The sequence below is a fragment of the Zosterops lateralis genome, assembly GCF_965231275.1.
Source record: "Zosterops lateralis genome assembly, chromosome: 1".
Lineage (NCBI taxonomy): Eukaryota > Metazoa > Chordata > Aves > Passeriformes > Zosteropidae > Zosterops > Zosterops lateralis.
Window position 1 is genome coordinate 87,864,059 of NC_139762.1, and position 27,528 is coordinate 87,891,586.

Here is a 27,528-nt window from a genome sequence, read left to right on the forward strand (position 1 = left end):
TTTCAATTTTTGTGCGTCCATTTCCCTGTCTCTGCTGCTTTTCAAGCCTCTTTAGAAATGCTCATGGAAACCTGAGGAGGTATGTGCTCTACAGTCAACTCCTAATTGCCCTACTGGGTCCATCTCATTAAGTGTTATGTCTGATTATCCATCTGTATCTTGGCCTTCAAACATAAAACGTGACCTTGGACTGTGATCCATCTACTAACTAGACAAGATCAGATTTCACTACAGCTTACACAAGAGATCTTCAAGGGGAAACTAAGGTATCTAAAAAAGATTTTTAATGATTGGATAGGTGACCTCAGTGAGCCACCGGATCAAAGAACCTGATATATGCTATCTCACTGTTTTGTGAAAGAAATAGCTACATTTTACACCAGTTCTGACCATTAAATGCTTGATGGCATTTTTTCCAAGAATTGGTTATCAAAGAACATAAGCTTTACTTCTGCATATCAAAGCACTCAAACCCATGTGCAATGAACTAAATTGTCATTCTGTGCCTTCAGGAGAAGTAAAGCCAGTGACTAGGTCCCATAATTGCTATGGTTTTGGTAATAATAAATTAGGAAAAATCATCTAGAGGTTTCTGGTGAAAGAAAGTTCCTCCACAGGATAAACAGTAGCCCCAAAAATCTTTGTTGATAGCAGCATAAAGCATTTCTCCTTGGATTTGGCCATATGAAATGCTCACTACATGCAATTGTTCACATAGAATACTCATGGTGTTCTAATGAGTATCTATTTGGCTTCAGGAGACTTAAAATATGTAAAATTATGATTTAAGAAAAATTCTGACTGTTTTTATCAAATACCTACAAATGAACAGTAACTCCTCCAAGTGACATACTAAACATGATGTTGCCCCTGTACACAATTGACAAGACTGATAGAGCTAGAAAAATGCCTCCATTGTGACTTCTGTTTTAATAATTTTTGTTATTTTAAACTTATGAAGTATTGCCTTATAAAAAAAGAAAATTTAGACTAACAACGTAAGTGTTAAGAACAGTATTTATTGCTATATATAAATGCATATACATATGCACACACACACAGACAAACACATACTTGTATAAACACAATAGCTATCCAAATGAAAACAAAATTGAGCAAATGTAATCCACATGGATGACATGGTAAAACTATTTTTTTGTTGTTGTTGTTCTGTGCCTCTTAGTCCTTTCTTCACTTAGTTACCTTTAAAGGTAAGAACTGATTCTGTCAGAAATCATGTGTCGTAGGGAACTGCAAAATGCATTAGTTGAGATGTGGTGGGAAAAGTCTGTTTGAAAGGTGAATGAAGCGTTCTCTACAGTGGATACTTCACAGTTGGCTTCTTGAACTCGGCAAAGTAGGGAATGTTCCCAAAATAGCATTTAGAGCTTAACAGATACAACTGGTCCAATTCAGATGTGACATAAATAGGAGCAGACAGAGGGAGTAAGCAACACTCCTGGTGTTCGTGCTAGAGTTTACAGTGGCATCACTTGAGTAGCAAAGCAATTGGAGAACAGAGCTGAAAAAGACAGGCTGACTTGTGAGAAGAGAAATACAGAGTGCAGGACTGTTTCTGGAGGACAGGCAGATGGGAAAGAATATATGCTCTATGTAGGCCAGAGACTGATCCTTGAGATGTTTGTGTGTTCAAAGCCAGGTCAGATGGGACTTTGAGTAACCCACTTCTAGTGGAAAGTGTCCCTTCCCATGGCAGTGGGGTTGGAACAAGATCATCTTTAAGGTTCCTTCCAACCCAAACTATTCTATGATTCTGTGATGAGTATCTCCATAGGTTCTTCCAAGTTCATCTTTGTATAAGCAGTGGTCCTAATCAGTGGCATTTTCCCATAGATCAAATTTGGCCCATGGGCCAAAGCAGCAGCCTGGCACAAGGATATGAAAATCTGTCTGTGTGTTACCTAGATGGAGGGACATATGGTGTCAGTCACTGCTCCTTACTGGAAATACTAAAACAGTCTTCCTCTTTTATTGAGAAAGAAGGCCAGATTTTTTTTCCTACTGTTTTCTGGAGCTGAGATCTACAACTGTTTCCAAGTAATGTATGCACATCCTCAGTCACAATCTGCACCCCTGCTAAGTTTGGAACTTAGAAATTATCTACATGCAAAAAGAAAAACACCAGTGCATAGCATTTATTATCATGCTAAAATTTGCATTGAGAGTGCTTTCATTTGGTGTAGTATTGCTTCTGACAGCCCAAATGAAATCTGCCTGTAGTGGATGTTGCCTGTTTCTGGATAGAAACATTAATTAGGTCTAGTATGTGCTGCTTCAACAGACAATGAAAAAGATAAACAATTGATTGCAATCAGAAGCCAAAACAAAAACATTGCAATAATGTTGCATATTTGCATAGTTATCACAAATCTGTGGACAATATGAAAAGTCACATTTAATGCATGTACAGATGAGTATGAATTTAAGAAAAGGGCCTGGGTAGACAGATATCAAGCACTATCAGGTTGTGCAGTGACTTTTGACTGCTTTTATGCTGAATATAAAAGTCATCTAAAGCCTGGAAAAGCCAAAAGAGGAATCTCGATTTTAAGCTTGATATTGAGTGGGCAACTACTTTTGGGTGAAAATGTCACTTTGTTCTCAGATGAAGGTTTTGGTGGAGTGTCTGTATGAAAGTCTGTCTCTCTAAGGAAGATTAGAGTTTCTTTCTCCAACATAACTGACTGGTAGTGACAGTCCTAGGCAAAGTCTTTATGGCACTTACTCCTCTCCAGAACTCTGGAAATCGTAATTTCTATTTCACCAGCCATTCCAATATATTCCAGTATATTAATTTCCAAAATACAACAGATTAATTTCCAGAATACCAAGCAACACTTTTTCATTCTGTCTCTGAAAAAAAGCTGGTGGAAGAAAGAGTGCATGGAAATAATTATATAAATAAATATTTAATAATTTTCTGTTCATTACCATCTCTGGCTTTAGTATATACATATAATTGTATGTACATAGAATTGTATGTTGCTATGCAATGGAAGTGCTCTGACGAGCTGACCACTTTCTGCCTGTATTCATCAGGAGTAAAGGATATAATTCTGGAAATCTAAACCTGTCCCATCAGAATCCTACATAGGTTTTTTTTGTCCCTCTAGTATCTGTATAGGAACTCCCAATGACTTCAGTGGAAGCAGCACTGAGACCTAAATTCCCTAAAATGTTAAATTTAAATGAAACTACAAAAACAATACTTCACCTCCTCCTCTTCCAAAATGGACTAATACATTGATTTTGAAGCCATAGTTTGGAGAATAAATCACAGATTAAGTGTGAGGGGTTTTGGAGACAGGAATTAGAAGTATATCAGTGGGAAAACAGTTTAGACAAATTGTTTATATTTTCTGCCAACGACTTCTTGGTTTTTGTAATTCAGCTTTACTGATGTTGCTAGCTTAGAATTAGATATTGTAAAATGGCATGGCGTCTGTTCTGTGGGGGGAGAGGAATGCTCATGTGAGAGCACCACTTAATGAGGAGAAGTTGATGTATTTGTGGGCAGTTTTATAGTTTTGTCAAACAACGTAAAAGTGTTATTCTGGATTTATTAGCAGGAAATAAAATCCCAATTGAAATTAGATTTTTAAATGGCACGAAATTCCAAGTCTTTTTATGTCACCATTAAAAAACTCACACATCCTGTTAAATATGAACCTTTAAAGCTGCAGTAGTATCTTGAAGGAAAATCAGGGATATTATTGACTCAAGCAAAACTTCTTTCTGTGTTACTGCTGTTTGAAAATGCCTAAGTATTATTCTCTATATTGTTTTTGTTATAAGTTGGTTGCAGTTATTGATAAAAACACTGACTTCACCATATCCTATTAAATGTCTGTAAGGGGTTCAATTCTGGCACCTTTTTTTGCCATACTTCCATCTTGAAATCTCAGTGAGCTTTTATCTCTGTAACAATTTACTTGCAATTTGAGGAAATTTCAGGACATTTATATCAAATCTTAGAAGCATTATCCTGAACATTCTTGTAGGTCAAATTATGGTTATTGACTTGTGAAATAGAAGTAATAAATGTTGTTGCTTTTTTCTGTTTTGGAATGGAATATTTATGACCTAACTCAACTTTTCCCTCTTATTTGATCCATATCATCAACTTTAATGGGAAGCCACAGACAGGGTTTGACCATGGGCACATAGTGTTGAAAAGTGGACAATTCCACCTTTATCATATCTGACACTTTTGCTTCCATTTCTGCCGGGCAGTCAGTTGTTTGCACTCAACTTCCATGGTTCACCATTGCTTGTAGCTTCATATGGTGCTGGCTTTTAATTTTTTGTTTGTTTGGTTGGTTGTATTTTTTGTTTTGTTTTGTTTTTTGGGGTTTTTGGGGGGGGGTTGGGGTTTTTTTGGTTTTGTTTTTGGTTTTTTGTGGTTTTTGGGGTTTTTTTTTGTTGTTTCTTTTAAAGACAAATTTATCTCTCAAGGCTCACACTTGCTCTGGCTTTAAATAATTTTATGACAAAGGAGGGTGATGCAGGCAGTAACCTTTTTAGAAGCAGGTCTCCTTGTTTGGTGGGTTGCTTGTTTCTCTGTGGAAAAGTAAACCTACTTACATGTGCCTTCATAGGAAGAAAAAACTCTTTTCTTCTTCCTCATTAATATAGAAAAGAACTTCTTAGTAGAGTGTGAGGTGCTTGGAACAAGATAAATTATGTTTTTATTAAAATTAACCAAGCAAACCATTTTCTCTAGGTTGGGTTGCATTAAAATATATTTTTCTTCCTAAATGCAAGTGCAGTGACTCCCTAATCTAGAATTAAAATAATTTTAGGTATTCCTGGCATATTATCAATAGACATAGAAGAGAGCTTGTTTGCCAGCTTGTGAAAAGAATCTGAGGGTGAAAAAGTGGGACCTGGTGGTCTCTTTTCTGACAAGCGGGAGTTCACTTACTTTAGCAGGTAAATCACAAACACTGCTGAGGATCACCTCTTGTCTGGGAAGAAGCACTCAGAATGACTACAAAATTGGGTTACAGTGCAGTATTTAGAATAATCTATCTAAATCACATTATAGATATTCTTCCAAAATATGTTTAGAGAGAATGAAAGAGAAGCTGTATTTAACCTAACATTGCCCTGCTGTGATATCCCACATCCTGAGATCAAACTCTGGCCTGTATCCCACTCTCCTTTCTGTTCCTTAATGCAAAAAGAAAGGTAAGGAACAATTCCCTGGTGTTTCCCGCTGTCATAGAGGGAGGAAATAAGCTCAGCCCATGGAAGAAGGGTAGAACTGAATTTGAAGCAAAATTATTGGCTGAGAGCATGGCATGATGTGATTTGAGGTGAGAAAAAGCCACAGTTTACAGTCCAGAGCACTGAGTTATCTGCTGTAAGTATTGGTAACCAAAAAGGTATTTGTAACTGGAACATAGCAAAACTCTGTGGTCTGAAAACAAAGTAAGGTCAGGCAGGCAGGAAGATCTGACCAGAACAATTTACTTATATCTCAGATAGTGGTCTGAGTGCAGTCATAATTTTGGATAGCCATGGCTGGGGTAGCCTGTTGTCTTGCTCCAGCATCAGGTTCCCAGAGAAGGGAAGTGCTGAAGAAAAAGCACAGCCAAACTACAAATAGCTGGGAGATCTGGGGAACTGCACTATTTTCTCTCCTAAGTTTGGACAAATGTTGCACTCCTGGCCAGCATGCCACTACATTATTTCATACAGTCATTTCTTGTTGTGCAGCAAGAATGGATTAAATTGTCCTAAGAACTGCAAAGAACCAGCTCAGGAGTCAGGGAAGTGAGAATGCTCTCACTCAGACTCTTTACTTCATACGTTCCTCTGATTTATGGATGTAGTGGGGGATTGACCTTATCATGTTTGAAAACACAAAACCCCATAAGAGATGTCAGGATACTCAGTTGCAGACAGGCCTGGATGAAGTAGAATTTTAGATGCTGTACATTTCCATATACATGCAGGTAGGATCTGTCCTGAAAAGAGATCAGCTCCTGCAGTTATACTAGATAAAGGAACCAACCTAATGTATGTATTAAGGCATTTAACTTACACTGATCAGAATTTTATTGCAATTTCGAATATAGAAATCTTTCAGTATTCAAAATATACTGTCTAGGTGAAATATGAAAGTAAAATAGCTAGAAATATTGCACATTAACCATGCATACATTTACATATGCTTGCATTTCAGGTCCGATAAACTAATTGTGTATGATCTGAATGCACCCGTTGTTATAGAGTAATCAAGCCTGATTCTAATTTTCCCTTTTTAGTCTCCTTAAAAACAACCCTAAACCCAAACAAAAATAACAATTTTCTCTTCTTCAGGGGTAACAAGCAAATGAACTGCTGACTCATAAGTCCTTGTGTTAGGCACAGATTGCCAGCTTGAGAGAAAATGATGAGAGAATGTAACATTTTGTAGTTTTTGAATACTGTGGATGCCAGTTGCTAATATGTACACGGGGTTGATGTTAGTGAAAAAGCTGGTGTTTTATCCTCAAGGCCTTCCATTAAAAAAATTAGCTTGTGATTAATTGCTGCATGCTTCCATTACTGCAACGTAGATGGATTTTAAAAGCCATTTGATAAAAAAAAAATGTACCTTGGAGTATTTTAAATGCAGAAGCTGTAGAGCACTCAGTAATTTTATTTTGTGGTTTTTTTATATTCATAATGACTAAAAAGGCAGCTTGAGTTAGGATCGCAGGATTATAACATGAGTTCTGTTCTTCTCCAAAATTTGATTTTCTGTTTGTGCTTACAAAACTGACAATCATATTTGAAACTCATTGGTTATCTGCTTGTAATTGCTCATCATCTCAACGGAACAGATCAACAAACTTTTTCCACTTTGTCAAATGTATTCCAAATAACAACGAAATGGGGCCAGAGATATTTGAAACTGAACTAGAATAAGGCTGATCTGGTTTATTTATTCTGAAAAAAAGCAGTATTAAAGAATAATTCATGATCAATTTAAATGGATCCTATTTTCAGATTACATGAATTGTTCTCTTCATTTTTTGAAAGAGTATATTTATCTATTCTATATTTATGTAGGATGTAGGATATAGTATATTTATTTATTCTATCACTGACTCATCATTTTATTTTTTTTTTATAAGTGAGAAGAACATCTTAAAACAGTGCATACATTCAATTAACATTACTTAATCTATTGGTTCTAAGGTTTTCTGTCCTAGGTTTTCAAAAAAATCTTGTAAAATGCATTGCCCCACACACCAATCTTTCATGGTCATCCACATAAGTTGACATTTGCTACTTCTATGTTAACATTGTTATTCAAATCTGTAGAGTTGGATGGCTTTCTTTTTTTTTTTTTTTTTTTTCTTTTGTATTTATAATCCAGATAATCTGCTGGATATTCTTGTTCCAGTTCCTTGTCCTATTCAAACATACCAGAAAACAGAAATGTATCTGTTCTACGATGAAACCAAGGCAACCCAGAGAATGTCTCTGCTGAAGTTCACAATTGACTGTCAAAAATGAAGACAAATTGATAAATTACATTTTGCAAATCCCTACAATAGGAAATTAATGTAGTTGTTTGAAATAAAGCAAATTTCAGCACTTTTAGACAATTGCTTACTACCCTCTGCAAAAGAAAATTCTATCTCGTTTTCATTGAATGTACCGAGATTTTTATATAAACAGAATTGAATCCTTTCAAGAATCAGCATTTGATCACAAGAGAATGAAATGATACTTCACAATGGATCTGATAAATGAGACATTTATATATGAACAGGCACATTGATTGACCTCTGATTTTTTAAGAACATTCAGAAAACAAAGTAGAAAGAAATGTAATTCTCTGCTATTTATTTTGGGAAGCAAGTGGTTGAGCCATGTGCTGTAAGTGACTCAAATCTGGATGTTTGAATTCCTTATCAATATTTTGACAGAATTGTTGTAATGCACAGCCTTAAAATCAGTTAAAATGTTGGGCCAGGACGCCTGTGAACATAGAAAGTCGTGTATCATCCTAAAATACTGCCATTTCATTTTGGTGCTTCCCTGCAGCAAAAAAAAAAAAAAGGCAGCAGTGAAATCTGGACCTCTCAGAAACAGATTTTATTTTAAGTAACAATTTTATTGGCCAGTGTTTAATGTTAGCAATATGTAAAAACCTAAGGAAATTTTGGTATCAGTACTTATACCCTGCATTAGTTCATAGAAACACTAAGAATAGGAAATTATGGCTGAAATTCAACCAGTTGGCATTCTTACTTTGATCCCAAGGGAGGTATGTCTTATGGCTGTCCTGTCCTGCACCCTTCTTGCTGTGGCTGAGCAACTTAGTTACCCTTAGCTACCTGTGAGTTTGTGTGACAGGAAAAATGAACCAACCAGAGCTCTGCTGTGATGGGGCAGCATTGCAGCATCATGTCCTGATCTGTCTGCTACCAACAAACTGCCCGCGAGCTCATCTTTCACTTTTAAATGTCAGGTTTCCCTAGGAGCCTTTCAGTTAGAAGGAAGAAATAAACACTTAGTAAAGGCTACTGATAAGATCTACACTTTTACTACTTTTTATTTTTTTTTTTTAATAGGAAGTGTACCACCTCCCTTCTAGCAAAAAGATGTAAATTGTGGATTTTAAGAAACAAATTCTGCTGCACAGCAGGTTTAGACAGGCTGCTACAGTCGGGGCCTTAAGGCATTCTGTGGCTTCCCTGTGGTAAGCCATGGTTCTCATTTGTAAAGCCAGGAGAATTCCCACTGTTGCTGTAATCATATGCATGATCCTTCTTCCATCTCAGTGCTTCTAGCATCAGTTAAAAAAAGAAAAATAGGGCAAATGTTCATTGTCATGTAGTCAGCTATCCAAGAGCTTAGAAACTTCATATATTTTGTGGGATTTAATTTTTTTTCTCAGGAAAAGAATTAAGCTTTGCTTTTTAGGGGAAGTATTTAAAAAAAAAAAAAAAAAAAAAAAAAAAAAAAAAAAAAAAAAAAAAAAAACAGGGGAAAAAAAAGGACTACAAGATAAACAACACCACCACCAAAACCTGTCCTGATTCAGACATGGCAGTGAAGACATGAGAATTTTTTAAAAGTAAAATATTCTCATTTTTTCCATGAACTTGTGTTTTCCAAATATGTAAAATCCTATCAGAAAATACCTGAGTTCACCCCATGAGCCTCACTGTCACATAATCTCTGTGTTCTGTCATTTCTGTCCTTGGTGACTGCCTGTCCAGTGTTTGATTCTGCAACTTTCCTATCAGCAGCCCTTGATAGACACATTTTAGCATGTCTTTTTGATTCCCTTTATTCTTTTGATACCCAGAAAATATAAGTCAATGTGTTTCACAGGTCAGTTATGTTTTGTGAGTAAAAGTAGTTTGGTGTTCTTCAAGCCTTCCCTTTGAAAATTTCGTTTTATATCCCCTCCTTCCTGTACTGTGAAAAAGGCTGAATATCTGTTCCCTACTTGTCTTCTCTGAGTCTTTCAAGATCCTGTAAACCTCAGTCTCCCCTCTTTCTGTTCTCTGTCTTTCATTGTTAAGAAGTGCTGGTCTGCTGCTTCTTGCCTGCTGTGGAAGCTGCTTCAGAAATTTCATTGTGCCTGCTGCCCTCCCATCTAGAAGCAGGGAAAATCCTAGATTGGAAGGAGCCTCTGGAGGTCATCTAAGCCCACCTACAGCTGACAGCAGGGGTGTGGATTAAGTTATCCATCAGCCCAACAAGACAAGTCTTGAATTACTTCCAGCAAGGGAGATCACACAACTTCTCTAGACAACCTGTTCCAACATTTGGTTGTTCTCACAGTGAAGAACTTTTTCCTGTAGTCTGATGAAATTGCTTTTTGAAGCAACTGATGCTCATTCCTTCTTTCCTCTTGCTATGTCCTTGTGAAAAGACTATGTCCATATTCTCTATAACTGCTCTCTAGATACTGAGAGCATGTCATTACTCTCCCCTCCCTTTCAGTTGAGTAAGCTGAATTCCTTTCACCTCTCAATGGGCATCAGCTTGGTGGCCCTTCACTGAACCACCTCCAATACTTCAATGTCTCTTTTGAAGTGAGAGTCTAGAACTGGACACGATATTCCAGGTGTGACCTAACAAATACCAAACAAAGCAGTGATAAACTTTCATCTGCTGGGTTTACTTTGGCTGCTGCAGTCAAGGCCCCAGGTTGGTTTCATTGCTGCAAGGATGCACAGCTCAAACAGTCAGTCCTTGGCCTGTACTGCTATTGGGATTATTCCATCACAGATTCAGGATCCTGTAAATATCTTTGTTAAATATTATGCAATTCCTGTTAGCCTAGTCTTCCAACCTGTTGAGATCTCTGTTATAATATATGCCCTGTAGTGTATAATATATACCTTGTTGTGTTTTACTCTATTTTTCTCTCACAGAGTGTGGAGCAGAACTCTGTAAATCAGTGGAGGCATGGAGACATGCTATATGTTTACATTAGCATAATAATAATAACGTTAATATAAATATGAATATCACAAAATTATGTTGCTATTATTTTGATATTTTCCTTATTCATTTATTATTATTGTTGTTGTTTTATTGTTTTATTATTAGTTGATAAAATTTGTTTTCTGTTTTGTTTTCTTTTCCTTTACAGGTTATCCATACTGATATATTTGCTTTTTTGACCAACACTGAAACTGACTAGATATTTTCACTAAAATGTCCATTCTGATTTTGAGATCTGTTTCATCAACAGCAGTAGCTAGACCTAGCAGGGTATTTGAAGAGTAAAAAGGGCATTTACTTTCTGTACATATTTGTTTGAATTTAGTGACACTGAATATAATGTATTATTTTATTGCCTAGTTTTTCACCTTTGAAAAGAGAAAACTGAGATATGATATGGTTGAATATGAAATGGTACTGTTTAAGAAAACCAAGTGTTCAGTGTTTCTGATAACACAAGAAACAGAAGTAATCAAAAGAATTTGCAGAATTTTTAAAACATACAGAAATACTCCTAATTCTACACTATTTAGTTGCTCAAAGTATGTATTGTTTCAATGCTTATTTTAAAAATATGTTTTAAAGTGATGTCTCAAGACTGAAAAAGACCAGAACTGTCCAGGCTCAGAAAGTCCCAAACACAATGGTTACAAAATTTCTTTATTTGACTGATTCTTGATTGTTTTATCACCACAAATATCTGTTTTTCCTTATTATCAAAGACAGAGTACTGAACTATATGCTGTGATCAAGTGCAGCCGTTTCACATTACACTTCTGAAGAAAACCTTCATCAACTGCTCAGTCCACCTCAGATTTAAGTTTCCTTAATAAATCTTTCACATATACCTCCTTCTGTTTCTAAAGGTGGTCAAGGGAAAAAAAAAAGTTCTTAACTGTAAAACATAGCCCAAGAACCCTGATGAATAGCATATAATCTGCTTTAGAGGAATTCATTGTGAGAAAGTTCATTGCAAATAGCCAAAGGAATGTGCAAAGAAATGTGTTGGAAAGATTCATAAACAGCTGCTCCTGTAAAAGTCCTTGTTAAGTGCAATAGTGATCAGGCTGTGTATAAGGAGCAGGCTTTTCCAAACTCACTGGAGTTTGAGATGAATACTAGATATTGAGATAATTTTAAAAATAAACCCTTGTGAGAGTACACAGACTGTATTTCTGAGAAATGTATGGCTAAAATAACTAGTCATGCTTATGTGACTTTATGTTTCAATTTTGGGATGTTACCCCTAGAAGATTTGCAGCTTGTGTTTCCATTTTTGGTTCTGCACAACACAACGCCAGTTTTAAAATTCCCTTGTCTTCTCACAGACATAATTCTCCTTATTTGCTAGATATTTGTTACTGATCCTTCGGTATGCTTTCCTGTAAGAAGGGCTTCAGTTCTAGAGTTCTTGATGTCATAATTTCTGACAAGGTGTCATATTTTCTTCTTTCATTAGCAAATAATTGAAAATATGCTCTTGGTTGGGTGTGGCAGATAATTCTGTAATGTGGAATGAAGAGTTCCTCTGGTTTTGGGTTTGCTTCCTTTTCTGCTTCTAGGAGAGAGGGTGGACATGAGATCAGGAACTTTAAACTTCTACTGCGTCTGAAGGAAGAGATCCTGCCCTCCTTCCACCCAACTGCTTTATTTCTTAGCCTGTGTTTTCTCTGGCGTTACCACAAGTGTTTCTGGAAGGAACCAGTGTGGGTTACACCCACAAAGGCAGCAATGTTAGCTGAGAGATCCAGGGCTACATTTGGTAGCAGCATCTGTTCATGCCAGCTTAAAGTGTTGACACTTTAGCTTAAACAGGCTTTATTTGCTAATATTTGCAACATCAATGAACACTTCCAAATGGCTGTATAAATGGGCAGTCACACGTATCTACATCACAGCTAATCCCTTGAAGTGTTCCTGACTGATGACACAAGTTAATTTTTTTCTTTTTCATTTGATAGAGAAATAAGAAAAAAGAAGGTGGTTTTAACAGTAGATCCTGTAAGACCTCAAAAAGTAGTATGTAATAAGTTAATTTATTATTTTTCTCCATTAAATTGCTTGAATGTTCCCCATTGAGCTACTTGGTAGTGTGGAAGTCAACTTCTCACTAAATAAAATGGTATCAGTAAGTCCTTGTTAACTGAAGAGATGGCCTGTAACTGCACATTTGAGTTAATTTTAGCAACTATTCAGACAGATTCTCACCTCCTACTCTTCACAGATATGTTCTAATTCCCCAAGAAAAAGGCATAAAAAAGCCTGAAAATGATGTTTCCAATTAGCGTGGCTTTCTCATATTTAAATTCTGTGTGGCTTTGCCAGATAATTGAATAAAATGTGATACATTCTTTTGATCTTTGTTGAGATGATGTAGGCTGTAAATATTGTTTCGTTATACTGCTCATGTTGATATAGAATGTGTTGTGACACTTATAGCTCTGGCACAGCTCTGGAATCAAGTGTTCAGCAGTGATTAATGACCAAGAATATATAGACCTACTGTTGAGTCTAAGAGCTCTCTAATCTCTGCTCCTGTTCCTTCCCTCAATTCCCAGCTTTTAGTTAATGTGGCGTCTGTGAACGCAGCAGTTCTGGTGACTTGCCATACAGCTTGTACTGCCAGCAGTTAGCTTAGTGGTGGCATAGAGCTAATGATCATTAAATTCTCAGTTTTCTTAATTTTTGCTTATTATTTTATCTTTGATGCCCTTTCTCACTCTTGCAATTTTTTTTCTTTAGTCTTTAATAAAGGCTTTTAAACCTGTGCTAGAACCTTTTTTTTTTTCAGTCCTTGCACACTGTACAATCATTTAATATCCTTTGATATGTTATGCCAATTAAGTGATATGTGTGTTAACATAAATATTTAATTGTGAAAAGAGAGATCACTTTGGCCTAAAGCTTTAATTGAATTAGATGCTTTTCAGATGATTGTCAAGATTAAACAGTCCATTATGAACATTTGCCACTGCAGGAGATTTCTGCTTATTGAAAGACAAAAGGGTAATTTCATCTAGTATTGCTGTAAACTGTACGAGTCCTTCATACTGATAAGGGAATTCTCCCTCTTTTAACCTTGATATGTACTGTAGTAATGAATTTATGAATCTTTAAATTCAGTCACATCATTATAGTGGGGATATGATATTAACACTGCCAAGTAAATTAAAAGGATGAAAATTTATCTGCATAACAGCTAAAGAGATCAGAGTCAATACCAATTTGTCAATAATTACCATTGCTTTAAAAAGCAAAACTAACACGATAAAAGTAGGCAGCTATGGATCTTTATTGCATACTAACTGGAGTTTGATTAATTCCAATGACAGACTTCACTTGACAAACTGGAGTTTTAGAGAAACTAATTTTCCTTGACACCGGACTGCTGACGCACCTAAACTATAACTCCCACAGAATATGCTTGTGTTAATATGGAATCCAACTGTTTCATTATCAACCCAAAATATTTCTGGTTTGGGGCAAAATGTTCCTGTATTGCAGTTTTGCCTAATTATGTGAACATCTTCCACAGATCAGAATCCTGGGTTTTTGATATGCTGTGGACTGTAGTCATGCATATATCTCACACTGAAAACACGTCACAGCAGTTTCCTTCAAAATATAGTACAGCTATGCATAATGCATGATAAGACTAGAGAGATGTGTAATGTGAATCAAAGTTTTAATGTCCTAGTTTTCCAGATATTATTATCTATTCACGGTGTTTTTAAAGGAGCTCTGATTAAGAATCATGTCAGCTGTGACAAGCCATAAAGCCAAGCACGACTTTCAGTGAGAATCTGAAAAAAACTCTCTCTGAACAAGTTTTAATATTAAACTCATTATTGGGGAACCTTGTTCTTATTTTAGCAGGAGTGGAGGACTGCATCAATAGAATCACACTTGCTGGCAACATGTTGACACTGAAGGTCATAGAGCAAAGAAATTCAAAGCAAAATAGGCTTCCTCTTTGTGTCTGACACAGCTGTCCTCACTCAAATGGTTGGTCTGTATTTGCTCCTCTATATTTGTTGACCAGGTCTTCAAAAGAACACATGCAAAATTTCAACCATCCTTGCCATCTTGGGACATGCTCTAAAGTAAGCAAGTGCCTGGCTTGACTTGAATTCTTATCTGCCCCTTTGGTCTGCAAAGCATCCAAATGTCAAACAGGCTGTTTGAATGTAAAATGTGCAGCTCAGCTTCACCTCTGAGTGCAATCCCTTGTGGGACTGCGCATTCTTGGGCTAGCTTGGGCTAGGGTTTTTTTTCACTTAGACAATATCAGACTACTGGAGTCTACCTGAAATTTTTTGCTAAATGCAGTTCTTAAATAGGCTTCAGGCTGGTGAGCAGTCCAGCCACGCCCTGACTTGATTATTGTCTGGAGTAAACAGCATGAAATAGTCAAGTGTGACTGATGTTAAAGTTATGTCTGTACAAGTGAGGGAAGTCATATCTAGTCATTCCAGGAAGTGAAAATCAAACACCTTTCTACTTCTGCAGGAATACAAGGGAAGGTTCCCTCATTAATGTGAGAAGCTCTTCTATTTTGCTCTAGGGCAAATGCTTGCTTAAGGAGGCAGGAGGTTTCTCTCTTGTTTCTTGGTTTGTGTCCAAGATAGTGAAGGAATAGATTTGTGGAAGTGCTTTTAGGGTCCCAGGCATGTAACAAATCTAAAATTAATTATTTTAAGTACTTGGATAATTTTGTTGTCATGATGCTTTCTTTAATAAAAACTATTTACTGAGATGTGTATTATTATGTGTATTTATTGAGTCATAAGCAAAATTAATTTGATAATTTATGTGTATTCATAGTTGATGGTAACTGGAAAAAAAACAGTACAAAACTGTTTTATATTCTTGGAGTAAATGAGAACTGATTCTGTTTTATTTAAGAATTTTAAGTATCATTAAAGCAGTAACCTAGAGACAGGATTGTTTGCCTGAGTGCTTTACTAGCCACTGGTAAGGGAGGTGATAAATTTGTGTTGAAATATCATTTGGAAACCTAATACATGGGATGAATTCTTACTGGGTTATGGATTGATAACCCATTGGATTGATAACCCAGTATGGGTTGATAACCCATTGATCTCTTTTCTGGCTACATTTCTTTCACTCTACTGGAGACAGAAAAAAGGAGAAAAGGACTGGTGGGAGTGCAGGAACATGAGGGTCAGTATAAGGAGCAGGTTGAGACAATGTGAAGAAATCAGACCTGTGAGGGGAAATATTTACTTACAAATGCATTAGTGCAAATAGGAGAGCAAGTGCTGGAGGACACTGCGGCAAGAGGTGAGCAAAATAAAGGAGCAGACTCATGTGAGAAGGGATTAGGAAAAACAGGATTTCTTTATTCTGTGTTTCTCATTGGTAAAGGTGGGCTTTGCAGCTGTGTCCCTGTCCTTGCCGAGGGGTGTAGTTGGACCTGAGGCAGAACTGACAAGAGCAAGAGGGCCAAGAAAAACCCTTCCAGCTTCCCTTCCTCCTGCTGCCCTTGTCCATGCCTTGCTCTTACAAATGGGAGTAAAGCTGAAGGGCAAGGCGTGTCCGTTCACTTGAGGAGGAGAACCTCACATATCAACAGCAGCATTGTAAGGCTGGTTTTGTCAGAAAAATTGCAAAATGGGAACTGAGCTGGTCAAGACCAGCCTACAGTAGTCATTGAATCTAAGTGCAGACAAGACCACATGTGACAGCCTTGGGAGAAGATTCCCAAAGGCCGCTAAAGAGCCATTAATTTGGACATCTCCTTTACAGATGACCTCAGCTGTTAGCAGAGATACAAATCTTCAAAGACCATGCCTGCCTGTGGCATGTGAAGGGCTGCATGGACCTGCAGTGGGATTGCTGTTGATGCCTTCTGCCAATGAAGGGAGAGGCACAGTGCAGTCCAGTGTGTGCCACTTTTGCTTTCCCTCTGCATTCCTCTCCAGGATGCTGACACTCACAAAGCACCGTAAGGGTTAGAGGTGCAGATTCAGTGGGTTGTCACTACTGATTCCAGACTGAGTGAAAATGCACCTACTTCCTACCCAGGGAAAACTCTGCATAGCAATGTCCCTTCTTTATTATGCCACATTGTCCTGGGTCTGTATAAAACATCATAAACACATACGCACTGCTTTTATCTCAATGCAGAATCTAATGCTAACTGTCCTACACTGTGTAATCATGAAATGTGGGGGAAACATAGTGCCTATTGTGTTCAAAATTCAAGTTAGAACTTCAGTCAGCTGAAAAGAGTGACTTCTTTGAGAATGAACTTGTGATCCTAAAGCAGTCACACATAGCCACATAGTGAATTGGAGTAACTCAAGTAAAGCAAAAAACACAACTCTGAAGAGAGACAATACTTGATATTTACAAACATTATTCCTGCACATGTAGTTTAGTTCAACTCACCACAAAGAAGAGGGTTTGTGAATACAGTTTTTGCAAATAACTGTAAAAGCCTTCTTTGTTTGCAAATTTGGAAGTCAGATGAAAATTCAGCCTTAAGCAAATTTCTTCATAGCTGTGTAGTAAAAAAGGTCTGAAAGCCTACAGATGTGCAATAAAGAAGCTCAGGAAGAACACTGACCTGCACGGACAGCATTTGTGTTTTTTCTAGTTACCTCTTTGCTGGCCCTGTGATTCAATATTATGTGGGTGAGATATTTGCATTAGTACACAGGAAACTCTTGAACATGGAAAATAGTACTTACTAAAATAGATAGCATTCCCAAGGGGGAAACAGCAAAATTACATGAGATTCATAGAATAAGGAATAACTGAAATTGCCCAATTATTTAAACTGAAGTATTTTTCTATCAATATAATATCTTGCTGAGCTTGTGAAGCATAATTTAGAGTAGGCATTTTGCCTGCAGATCACAATATAAATATTTTATATGATCTCCCACACTATTAGAATAATAGAGGTAGTGTTATTTAATCCACTCCTGGCAAATAAGATGCTTGCCAGAATGCATAAAGCACTGAAGGACCTGGTTTTGTTATCGCTGAAACTGGTTGGTTGACTGATTTATCTAAAGTTTGATTCCTCTTTGTGGAAGTGGATTTGATAGTGCTTGTGAGACACAATTTAAGGTTGTGTTGAAGACTCATTAAAAAAAAAGAAGTTCTTGGTAGAAATATTAACACTATGAGGATGAAAAAATCTCCTTAAATATAAGCAGGTAAAGCAAGAACCATGTCTGTGTTGTGAGGAGGGCTGCGAGAAACTGCATTTCTGCAAATTGTTTGATTTATACTTAATAGAAATTGTGACCACAAAAAGTGAATTTGAATACACCTCTTAAAAAGCAGTTGCAAGCAAAGAAACTACAAGCCATGGCAGAGAGTATGCAAGTGCTGCTGTATCTTCCTAGTGGTCTCATAAAGTATGTTGCAAGCAGGGGCAGAGAGGCTAAAAGTTTAATAAAGCTTTTACTAAAAACACAACCTTTGGAGTGTAATTTAATGCCTCTTTTGACAGTCATTATTTCTATTATTTTTTTACATGCAACACATGTTTCAGTTTTGGTATCTGATATGCCCTGACTACAGTCCTTGAGTCTGAGGTGGGTATTTGGGTGTTGCAGGATTTAGGGTAGGTGGTCCAAATACTTCTCTATCTTCCTTTTCCACAAAGTGGATGGGCGATGAATATTGATTGCTAATCACCATAAATTTGCACACTTGAGCCAGGCTTTAGTAATCAGAATGCTAAAATCATATGCAAAATATTTAAAGCTATGTCCTTTCCCCGAGGTGGTGGTGCCTAAGCTGATATGCATAGGGAATGATGAAAAGATGACCATTGTTTTGTGCATTCATATGTGATATACTGTGTCATTTAGCACTTCTTCTATTTATGCTTTGTTTTTCATGCTTAGTAGCTTTTATTAATGTGTTTGATAACATGGCATCAGCTGCAAGGCAGAAATGTTTACTCTGTTGGGTTTTTTTTAAACTTTTCAATGTAGATTAAAAACTTCAGCAGCCCCTGGATGGATAGGCTTAAGCTGAAAATTTACATGTGAGTAACAAATACTATGATGCAGATGAGCCAGACAGAGAAAAGGAAATTCATAGTAAGGGTCTGCTCTGGCAATATTAATCTGCCTCATGTAGATTGTGTGATGAATCATCTCATGTCGCCACAAGGACTGCTGCTGCTGCTGAGCTCTGCCAGCAAGTGGGACAATAAAAAGTGTGCATCCAAGAGTGGAGGGGAGGGCACACACAAGGAAAGAGGAAAGAGACAAAACACCCCAGCTATTTAAAACTGGACATGTCAAGCCTGGCCAGTATTTCATGTTATATATAACTCAGCCAATTCATTGGGTAAATCATTTCCTATGCTCCATGAAATGCAATTTGCTTCCATGGCCAAGCATGACAAAGGTTTCACAGAACTGCAGTTGGCAAAGAGCTATTCCAGGATAGTTAATTCAGGGCCTGTGAGATTGCTGAGGCATCTTGTCAGAACATTAAATAATCACACAATGTCATGAGGGAATTTCTAATTAAGAGTCCAATTTCTCAAGGGTCTGAGTACCTGTTTCAATGCGCTGAGAACCCTTAATGCCCACTGACAAGAGCGGCAGCTTAGGGTGTTCCCAGCAGGCACTTAATAGGATTGTGCCCTTACTTCATTTGGCTGGGAAAAGTCCAGGCCAGTCAGGTGAAGCAACAGTAATGAACCAAGACAAGATAATGACACATAGGGTTACATTCCAGCAGGAATATTATTACTTGCAGATGACGAAACATACCCAGGTGTGAAGTCCCTGTGAAATATAGGAAAAGATTTAAGGATGCATTCTTAGGGGTTAAATTTGTGCCTTTGAGAAAGAACTCTCTGTATTCATCCCATGCAAAAAGAGCTGTAAAAGGCAACCCTTTATCACCCCAGACCATTATCGTGTGTGAACAAGTGACAGAGTTCCCATCCATGGTTTGGTTTCCAAGAACTTTAGTAATTTAAAAACCCCATGCCTGCCTTACAAAGGCAGGCAGCTTTTCATCTAGTGTCCAGTGTTCGGGAAGCAGAAAGCTTGAGTAGGGGAAATGTGGGTGCTGAATTTTCCTGAGCAGCATTCTTGGTGTGACCCAAGAAATATAACAGAATTTGAGGTGAACAGATGAAGACGTACCAGCAAGACTTTTCCTTCCTTCTTATAAACCTGCAATTAAATAAAGGAGAAGAATATTAGATGCAGCCAGAAGAGAATAAACATTGAATTTTGGCTTATGATTCTCCTCTCAGAGAAGAAGGTAGAAAAAAACATTATTTTTGTCCTGAAGAAGCATTACAAAAACTACTAAATCAGTAGGGAGCATGGCGTTACATTAAGCACTTTTGGGAGAGTGAAAAGTTAAAATTAGTCTTTGTGTTGTCAGGCTCTTAAGTGAGGAATGATGCATCAGATGACCTGATTTTATTTGATTTGTTGGGAAACCAGAGCAGCAGTGATGTTTCTTGAACAGAATTACAGTCTTCATTAAAAGAGAGAGGCAAAGCGCACACATCATTCTGGAGTAGATCAGCATAAGCATTTTCTATATCATGAGTAATGTTTACTGGAAGAAATCAAATTACTGTTACACAGACCATCTGTTTTCTTTGCATGCAATCATGTAAGTGTTTTAGGACAAGCCATCCTTTTTAATCAGTTGTAAATCTCTTATGGCAAGGCAATGTTTTCTGTAATAAAATCTATTTTTATGATAAATGTTAGAGTTTTAAATACTAGTTTCTCCTGAATAAATATAGTGTATGTATTGTTCGTAACATAAAGAGTAGGGGTGTACATCATTAGTTATTATCTGTCAAGAACTTAATTTTAAGGCTTTTTGCATAGCCATTTTTGGATATTTGTTGGATCTGCAATTCATTGGTGTTCAACTGTTATAGCAAATAACATAATGAGTAATACTGTCCATTTATAGCTCAAGAAGTTGATTCCTATCTACATTTAGTAAATGGAGTATAATAGGGTCTCTATTTTGTAGCATGACTGCTGTGATAAAAGTGATTACTGTGGAAGATTATTGTACATTTTCTAAATACTTACCCTTGGAAACACTGGAGGAAACAAGGCATGGCTTATTAAAAAACCTGCCTGTGGAATGACATAATGACATTAAGGAAACTTGAATTTATGGTACACGAAGGAGTCAACAAGAGAGTGTGATATTTACTTCGTGTTTAAGGGTAGCTCATTCACAGATGTAATGGTCCCATTCATTTTAGTGGGTGCTGAATTGCGCCTACTATTTTATTTTTTTATCACTGTCAGCTGTCAACTTCCCTGATTCATGTATTGTCTTTGGGTGCACAGAGGTTGCTTTTGAATTCAGAAGAAGCTGAAGGTCTGCCTCTTTAGCAAAGTCTCCTCTGATTTCAAAAGCAGCTGTGTGATTGCTCTGTATAGCATCAAATGACCCTGAAATAAAAGAAAGAAACGAGAACTGTAAGTAACACAATTGGAAATTCCCTGAGCAGGTTGGCTGTCCTTCTCAATGAGGTTGGCAAGCCTGAATTTCATTTGTTCAGACACTTTCAAATCAATGCTATTTTGTCTGAATAATTAAGCTGCTTACTCAGGCTTGAAAAGTCTATGGGGCTAAATTCTTGTGCTTTTTTGGGTAAACATGAAGAGGCAAAGAGGCAGAAACAGATGGACCGTGCACCTGGAAAAAATATAGTGCCTACACGCTGGTGCCAACCGATGGTAGAGTGGAAGTTTTCTTCTCAGGGAAATATCAGGGGAAATGAAGTCATCTAAGTCATCTTGTGAAGGCCGGACTCAAAATGTCCATGTCCTGCGTGTTGCCACATACTTTCAGTGAAGGGAAAATAATAGAACAAGGTGAATGGCTTAAAAAATCATACAGGTGATAGAGAGTGAAAGATAAAAATATAATTAGTAGTGGTCTAATAGTTTTACCTGTTTGCATTTTTTTGTTGTAGTTCAAATTCATTATTCTTTCTTTGAGAAAATTATTAAATTAAAATATTAAATAAATTTTTACTTTTTATTCCTTCTGGGTTTTATTCTTATATTCACTCTTCTTTTATTCACAGGGATGAAAACTGCAGGCAAATTAAATTATGTCGTTGAATCCCAGCAATTTGTTTGTTAGAATAGACTTCTGGAGGGCTCTGGAGGGTATCAACAATATTCTAGTCTAAGCAAGAAAAAATTAGATAACATCACTCCCAGCCTTGTTCTGCTGACTTTGGAGTCTCTAGGAGAATGGAGATTTGCCAGCCTCTCCCAACAATCTATTTCTCAGCCTTCCTTTTGTTCCCCTAGAAGCTCATCTGGTTGTTTCTCGTGTTCCTCACCAGTTTCAAATCCATCTGAGGTCTGGCTTCCCCAGTTTTGTCCAAGCAGTCCAGAACAAGGACGTTCTTCATTGCTCCCAAGTAGCCCTCACAACCTCTTCACCTTCTTTCTGTCCATCTGCTGTGCCTGCGTGACTTGCCACATGGCAACCTGGGAGGTCCCAGTGCACTGGGGTGGGGCTGTTTTCAGCTTCCTCTTGTGGGCCCCTTTTGCTGTCCTGGCTTTCAGGAGACACATTTCAGTTGGAGCTGTCAAAAAAGTTAATGCAAATATTTGGTTTATATTTTTTGTGTCACTCTTCCTACTTCCATCTTCACCCCCCTAAATTTTTTTTCAGCAAAATACATAGGGTAAGGTGAAAGATATCAAAACAATTTATTTCCACAAGAGATTCTTTTTAGCGTGATTTTTCATTTGCATGTGAGTAAAATTATTACAGTATTTTGTTTTCTTTTTAATCTTGTTTTTGTTGGGTTTTTTTGCCCAGATCTTTAAAGCAGTCACCATGTAAGTTCTTTAGTAGCTTCAGTAGAATAGGCACTATATTTTCCTGCTGTATGATCTGTTTTTATCCAAGAAAGATATTTTGATGGATTTACAATTGTCATAGAAGACATTAGCCTAGTTTTAAGAACAGTAAATGCTAACACTACAGCTTGCAAATTATCACACTTTTATTTGAAGGAACAATTCAGCAAAATTACTTAATTTGCTTAGTAGTAAAGACAGTGGTAAACTATGAATTACTGTTGTCATAGCCACACTGTATTTTGATACAGTAGATCTGTTCATTGAAATCATAATAAAATAATTTGCTCTATAGCAAGTGTTATGCATATCTTAAATTACAATTAATTACTTATTGTAATGAATGTCTTAAATTATAAATACAGAACTCCTTTTTAAGTGCAGTAAGTAGAGAATTCTGCTGTTTATTTTAGGAATTTCCTGTGTCTGCAGTGCTGATTACACTGAAGTGGGAATCAATGACAATGTGCCATATAGGAGACTTTATTTATAGTAGCTTTATAACTGATCTAAAGTGAGACGATAGATTTTGATACCCATGACCTTTAATAGAAAACTCTCTGAAGAGAAGTTTCCAATTTTACCTCCAAGGTAGCCCCTACTGAAAGTCCTTTGTATTTTTGACTTTGTGAGGCAATTAAAATAATGATCTATTCTTGGTTCCTTTCTGCCTGTTACTTCTATATCTTGGCTATTCAGTTGATAAAATGGAAAAATTATTCAGGGGAGCTCTACAAAGCTAGACATTTACCTATTTCTGCTTTTTGTATTGTTCTTAAGTGCAGCATGTTTGGGGTTTGCATGTTTGCTTTTCTTTCCTTGACCTATCATGTTCCAGTGGTTGTAGAGGATATGATCTGTGCATGTGTTCCAAAGTCTCCTCTTCCACTTCTTTTCCAGATGTGTTTTTGAAGGAAATGTAGCAGAAAAGTGACATAGATGATTATTATGCTTGGCTTTGAACTGGTGTACCTCAGCTCACTTGGTGGTACAGGAAGGAAAAGAGGGAAACAGAAATGCTTGGTCACAATTTTGGAATATATTTAGTTCTGAGCAGTTCATCGTTAAAGAGGAAGATTTTGTAGGTATGCCAAAAAAAAGCCATAATACCCATGAATAATCTTCATTCTGGATGTTCTGGACTGAAAAACAGTAGAAAAAATAGCTTAAGAGAAGGTACAGGGAAGAGAATATGTGCAGAATGGTGAAATTGAATTATTATTTCAGAGCAGATCATTGTGGTATCTGAATAGTGGGATGGAAACTAAAAGTAAATGCATATATCTAAATATATCTATTTGAAATGGGATCTGTTAACTAGTAGAATCAAACTACTGAAAACTGTCATACATGTTTTTTTGCTACAACTAAATAGGGCAGCATAAAAGATTCTGGCTAATTACTGAATAGTAATTCCCATAAGCTGCTTATTTTTTAATGAACTCTTGGAGTTCCTCAATATTGGCTACTATTGAAGGCAGGAGGTAAGAACTACCTGAATTACTGTATGATTGTAAATTATTGCTCCTGTGCCTTCATATGCCACATTTGATCTCTTTATCCTCTCTGTCACAGGTAACTATCTTACACCCAGAGCAAGAAAAGTAAATTCACTTGGCTGTCCCATATCTATAAGGAACCTGATGCATGAGTGGACTAGAGAAGAGGAGGAGAGAAGAACCCCAAAGACCTACAGATCATCTGGCTGGCAGGGTGAGTAAATGTCCTGTCATCTCAATCATGTGTTGTCAGGTACACAACGAGTGAGCCTGCTTTGAGCATTGCCTCAGGAATTATTTATGCAGTAATTGTTGAGAAAAAGAAGATCAAAATGAGTCTGCTGTTTCCAGGACTCTGACACTGGTGCCTCATGTGCATTCAGAAGCACTAAGCCAAACACCTGTATTTTCAGTTTAAGCATTGAACATGGATTTAATAGACAGGCAGTTCTGTATAGGGAGGAGGGGTTGCTGTTGAATGTGTGTTGTTGTGCTGTGCTGTTAAAGCCATTTTCAAATGTGGTAGGTGAAACAGAAATATCTATTACTGAATCAGTCTAAACTCCTCATGATTCAAAAAGAGATCCAAAAGGGGAAAGAAAGGAAGAAAAATTGTTTTCCCAGTGCTGACTGTTCCTATGGTTGTGGGCTTGTCTTCCCTGCTCTTCCTAAGCAACTTTTTATTGTTTACAAAACACACACACACACACACCCCCCCCCCCAAAAAAAAAAAAAAAAAAAAAAAAAAAAAAAAAAAAAAAAAAAAAAAAAAAATTACCTAGCTGGGAAGCAAACAAGCAAACATGCAGTAGCCTTACATAATACTCAGAACCTGATTAAATGATCCCCTTTTCTTTCTGGCTTTGCCTGTTCCAAAAGGTGGTGGAAGCTGAGACTGTAACATATTTTGGAGCATTTTCTCCATTCACAGCAGTGAGTCAGGGGTTCTGTCAAGTAACAACAAGCCAATTTGAGGGAATTAAGAGCCACGTGTACAGAGGATGACTTATTTTTCAAAAGGATGATGCAAATAGAAATAGAAGAACATGAAAGAAAATATGACCCTAAGATTACATCAGAGTTCTCTGTCTGGTGTCTTGTGCTTCTACAAAAGACATAATAAAATGTTGCCCTCCTCCACTGGAGTGGCTGATGCTTCCCCACTGTATTTGGTCCTGCATGTTTCTGCACCCTAAACACTGGCCAGGCCCCACATGCTAGGGTGAAAAACATGAGTACAGCAAACCCATCTTCCCTGCAACCCAGGCCCAGTCTAAATTTGGTTTTACATAGGAAAAAAGCAGCTGAATGACAGCTTTGGCTGCATGAAGATCCACCCTGGCTAGGAACCATAAGACAACTTACCAAGGCCTTCAACATGATAAAACAAAATAAAAGGCACTCCAGGGTTTTTCCTTCAATACCAACTTCAACTGCTCTCTTATAGAGGAGGCAAAACCTAGCAGTACAACAGTGCCTTTTCAATTCATATTAGATGCTATGTTCTGTATATTAGGCTAACTTTCCTAGTATATAAGCAATATTCTGACTTTGGCAAAAGTCTGCACTTTCTGACTCCACATTCTTTGAGGGCATCTGTCTAAATGCAGAGGTTGTCTGGACTTTGCCTTATGTTCCATTTAGAAGAAGAAGAATTTTGCTATTTTTGGTTTTTGTTGTCCTTAGGGTTACCTTGTTTTCAGTAAGTACTCCTCTGAGTGTGCTGGAAGATAACTTTCATGCACAGAATTTTTAGAGAAATCAGGTAATTCTCTTGGCCACCCAGAACCTAACAGCAACAATCAGCTCTGCTCTCTGTTTCTGGACTCTGAAATGCATGGGAAAAGGTGTTCAGATGCTGATGAGACACTTTTCTGTTCTAGCAGCTGCTTCTTGTCTCCTTGTGGAGAAGGCAGTGGAGCAGATAGAACCTGGGGGCACAGGTTTGTCTGTACTTCACAAATAATAGTGTATTCTTCAACAATGTTATTATACTCTCTTATTTTAATATAGTATCTTACTTTTTAAGCCAACACTTATTTACCTCTTCATTTTCTACTTAATTTTATATAGTATCTGTGCAATGGAGATGGGCCTGATGTGTTTTGACACAGTGATGATTTGACAGTAAATGAGGGCCACGGTGACTGAGAGCAATAAAGGTGTTCAACATAAGATGTCAACATAGCTGAAGATTAAAGTTAATAATATTTTTTATTCTTTAAACCATTTCTATGTGTATTGCTTTTGCAGGTCACACATAAAAGAAAATCAACCTCACATTCAAATCTTATTGAAGCTTGATGAACATTACTTTAAGAAAATAAGACATTGCAAATGATTAAACGTGTAATTAGAGGTTTCACATTTAATCTTGCCACTGTAGTGATTTATGGTTTATTATTTTGTTTAACTAATGCACTTATTTTTTAGTGTTTTTTTCTTTCCTTCAATATTGTTAGTCTCTGTATTATTACAGTGAGGATATTTGTAACAAGGACACTGCTTTTGTCCTCAGCTGCAAGATACAGACTAGAGTTAAATCAAAGCACAGAAGATGTAATACACTTCCCACTGCAGTTGGTGGGAGAATTGTGATGTGTTTACATTGCTGGGCTAGCAATGCTTTAGTTGTGAGAACAAAGGGCAGGATGTAGCCTCTGTGCTTCTCTGCTGTCATATTTAGGGCTGAAACAGGTGTCTTCAGTAGCCAGTCCCAGGAAGGCTCAATAAAGGCATGGAGCTGGGACACGCAATCTCTCTCTGTAGTGCATGCCAGAATTGGGTGGAAACCTGCAAACACAGCAGAAACAGCCTTGAAATAGCCTGTAGCAAAGGCTGACCAGAGTCCAGTGCCTACAGGCTGTGAAGTCCGAGCCCTTCTCCAGAGGTAGGTCCCCATAGCAGGATTTTTTTAAAAGGACTCCTCAGGATTTGTGGTCACCACAGCTGCCCAACAGCTATGTGGGACCTTGTTGTTTGTGTGAAACCAATGGCTCTTCCCTCCCTTTCCAAGCTGCTCAGCCACTGGGCTATGTTGTCCTCTCTCTCCGATCTTCCAGCTGCGTGAAATTTGCAGCTTTGCTCTGTCAGGGCTGTAGTATGTCTGGTCAAACAGTCCCAGATCCTGTTTTCTAAACCAGCTTGTAGTTCTGCTGGAAAGGTGGTGTTCACACTGCTTCAAGGTGCAGAGAGTCTGGAAATGGGATCCCTCATACTTAAGTGAGTGTTCCAAGTTGTGCCTCTGTAGTACAGGACACTACTTCTTCCAGCTGCATGATAGAAATAAACCAGATCTGAGATTTTGAGACTTAGGTGTTGTTTCAGGCTCACAAGGTCTCTTGAGTTGAGTTGTTGCTGAGGGAGTTGTCTGTGGGACTTCAAAGATAGATTGAGAATTGAATTTTTTGGTGACAGTTTTCATATGTATGTATGAAATGTAAATTATGTATATATGATGTGTAAATTTTTATGTGCTCCTAACTTCCTCTTGATCAAGATTCCACTTAAAGAAATAAGATTTATTCTCTTACTAACATATGGTATCGAGTCTCGTCTTAGAGTAACTTCACACAAGTGTTCTTACCAGACTATTGCAGGATGAACTAGCTTAGATCTTATTTCTGGTTGGGAATTTGAATTCATATTCATGTCAACTTCAC

At 37.3% G+C, this 27,528-nt stretch overlaps 1 protein-coding gene across 9 annotated transcripts in view; it reads left to right on the forward strand.

Annotated features, from left to right (window-relative positions):
* Nucleotides 1-27,528, forward strand: part of LOC310909938 (poly(rC)-binding protein 3-like) — a 497,258-nt gene that overhangs the window by 80,478 nt on the left and 389,252 nt on the right. For all 9 annotated transcript variants that reach the window (XM_083862317.1, XM_083862318.1, XM_083862312.1 and 6 more), the window contains exon 2: nucleotides 23,943-24,080. The gene's annotated coding sequence lies outside the window, so the exon portion shown is untranslated. The remainder of the gene's footprint in view (nucleotides 1-23,942; nucleotides 24,081-27,528) is intronic.